We start from the raw sequence: 3,052 nt of genomic DNA on the forward strand, positions 1-3,052 counted from the left end.
CCCAAGTGCTGGGATTAAAGGCGTGCGCCACCACTGCCCGGCTGCTTCTCTTTTTAAAGTAATTTTTCATCTGCATTGATGAAGCATATATTAGCCTATAGTTTTGTCTCTATATTGTTGTCTGGATAATGCTGACCTCACAGGCGTGGGTTTAAGCCATTAGAAAGTCTTTATTAGCTGCCTGGCAACTACACTGGGTGCTTGAGATCCCAGTGTAGCCCTGAGCCTTTTTCAAGGTAAGCTTTTAAGTACAAAAACCATGCCTTCAGTAGGCATACTTCAGTTAACAAGAGCAGTTAGTCAGAAAGCAAGGTTAGTACATGTAGAGACTTTCCTGGAACTATGGACTTTGCTGGATTTGGCTTTCGTTTTAATTTTGGCTGATGGTGCTGTCTCCATGCTGAGTTTTGTGGACTGAATGGCACTTCCATCATGGAGTCAGTTGTGCTAAGGGTCCTTCTAAGGTTTGGAGCCCTATTACATTCTCCACAGGTCTTAGTGAATGTGTCAAATCATGGGCTCATCCTGCTCTAAAGAAGTATAGTTGGTCCTAAGGACCATTCATTTTACTAAACTGATACATAATTGGTCGTATAGTTTAAGATGCAAGGGCCTGCCTTGAATCCCATCAGAATGAGAATTAAAGGTTCAGCCAGTGCTGATAATAGAAGTGTTAGCTGAGGGATCATGAGGACAGAGACTGGTACCAATTATTTTGACTTATGTCCTTGTCTCTTTCTCTTTCTGAGATTTTTCCCAACCATGGCAAGATTTATTTCTATCTACTCCATATCAAGTAGCATAGAAGAAAGGTTTTTCCAAAAGCCATACATAGTCCTCCTTTGTATGTCCTGTCTCAATAGAATACTTGGTCTGAGCAACTCAGAAAGTTTGTGGACCCCAGATGAGTAGCCTGGTGAAGGTCAGTTATCCGAGTCCTGCTAGTTATTTCCTGAAGAAAGATCTTTGCCTCTGATGCCCTTCATCTACCTGTGGGTTTGAGCTGTCCATTTCTTTTCTACCACGGAGTTTCAGGCAGCACTGGCTCAGGGTGTGTCATCAGAACATCAACAGGCCCCACTGATCTTAGAGCTCTTTGAAGGACAAGCAAGTCAACAGCCCAGCAGTAGAAGCCAGTGCTTCATAGAGGGAGCCAAATAGCCACTGGCAGGGCCGCAGTCTGTGTGTATGGTGGTAGACTTTCTTTGCCACACATGAGAGCTTGGGTTAGATCAGTATTGCTCTCTGGAGTGAGGTACCTGTCTTGGGCCTAGATCTTTTTCGGTTAAAGTAAAATACTGCAGCTCCCACATCTTGGTTCTGTCTTTCATCTTGTGACAGTCATGGATGAGCATCTGCAGGTTATCATCAGGCAGGAAGGTATTGATAGCCGTGGTTTTCTTAAAACTGTATTCTAGGGTGAGGCCTGACTAGGGCCCAATACGGGTTCACACTGGCACTAGACAACCAAACATTCTGGTGTTCCTTAGAGGAGGGTCTCAGCCACATCATCGGGGTACTCTTTAAGATCCTGATCCAGAGTTAACTTGTTTGCTTGTTTGTTTTTTCCATTAGACTAACAGCAACTGCCACTGCTCTTCAGACAGGTGGGCCATCCTGTGGCTGCAGTGTTCAACCATTTGGACAGGTATGTCACAGGGCATCTCGATGGACCCAAAGTTTGGGTTAAAACCTCTTTTGTCTTTTGTTTCATGGACAGATGATAAGGTTTTGAGATATCCGGGAGTGCTAGAGCTAGACCCAAAGTCAGAATTGCTTGTAAAGCCTCAAATGTCTTTTGTTTAGTCTCAGTCCAGATTAGGGCTCAGTGCCCCCATGTTGTGCTGGTGTATAGAGGCCTTGCTATTTCCACAAACTCTGGTATCCCCAGATAGCAATAGCTAGCCGCACCTAAGTACTCTCGAACCTGTCTCTTACTCTTCGGAGTTGGGCAGAAATCTTCCTCCTAGACACATTCCTTTTGTCTGCTCTCAGCTGGTAGTCAAGATAGGCAGACTCTGATGTACAAAATCAGGCTTTCTCAGCTGATTTCTGTAACCCAAGGTTTGTAACTCTTTTCAGCAGTCTCTCAGCAGCCCTTTTATAATCTGTTTTCCCAGGAAATCTCTGATAGAAGAGCAAGAATTCAGTTCTTAAGTCTCTCATCAAACAGTGTTGGCAAAATTTTAAATCTTCGGGGACACCTGGTCCATTGCCTGCTTTACCCTCTCTCTGGGTCTGTCCATTTAAAAGCAAAGATGGCCAGTGAGAGACCAAAGAATGCATCTTTCAGGTTCACAACAGTATATATATATATATTTCTCTGGAGAAATCTGACTCAGGAAAATGAGAGGTCCCGTGTTCCTTCATTGGCAGGCAAGGAATTTTCCAGGGTGACTGGCAGGGCACCAAGATGGCCGTCTTCCCACGCAGGCAATATAGACTCCAGTTTCCCCAATTTGTTTCCAGGATCTCTGGATATTGTTTAATCTGAATGGTTCTGAGATTGATCCCTGGTGTCTTGAGGTCTGATCTCTGGGGATCTCAGTGGAACCTCCAGAAATTGTGTAGAGTATCCACTAGAGAAGGCTTCGTTTTAAGCCAGTAGGATGTCTATTAGCTGCCAGGCAACTACACTGGGTATTTAGGATCCCAATATAGCACTGAGCCGTTCTTAGGTTCTTAAGCACGAAAACCATGTCCTAGGTTGGCATATCTTAGTTAACAAGAACAGGTCTCCAAAAGCAGAACTACAGAAGTCAAAAAGCAAGTTAGTACATTTAGATTTTCCCAGGACCACAGGCTTTGATGGATTAGGCTTTTGTTTTCATTATGACAGGTAGTGCTGTCTATGTGCTGAGTTTTGTGGCCTGAATAGTATTTCCGTCATGGAGTCAGTTGTGCTAAGGTCTGTTACAGTAATATCTTTGCAGTAATCCCTTCCTTTTGTACTTTTGAAATAAGCAGGTTAGTTAATACTAGTTCTTAAACTGTTTTCATGGAATGTAAGTCATGTGATCCTGGGATTTTCTTTGATGAGAAGCTATTTGTT

The 3,052-nt window shown here is 43.6% G+C and overlaps 1 protein-coding gene across 2 annotated transcripts in view; it reads left to right on the plus strand.

Moving 5' to 3' along the window:
• Positions 1–3,052, plus strand: part of Gprasp1 (G protein-coupled receptor associated sorting protein 1) — a 60,488-nt gene that overhangs the window by 8,617 nt on the left and 48,819 nt on the right. For both annotated transcript variants that reach the window (XM_031368319.1, XM_031368309.1), the window contains exon 4: positions 1,576–1,648. The gene's annotated coding sequence lies outside the window, so the exon portion shown is untranslated. The remainder of the gene's footprint in view (positions 1–1,575; positions 1,649–3,052) is intronic.

Source organism: Mastomys coucha, chromosome X, assembly GCF_008632895.1.
Source record: "Mastomys coucha isolate ucsf_1 chromosome X, UCSF_Mcou_1, whole genome shotgun sequence".
NCBI lineage: Eukaryota > Metazoa > Chordata > Mammalia > Rodentia > Muridae > Mastomys > Mastomys coucha.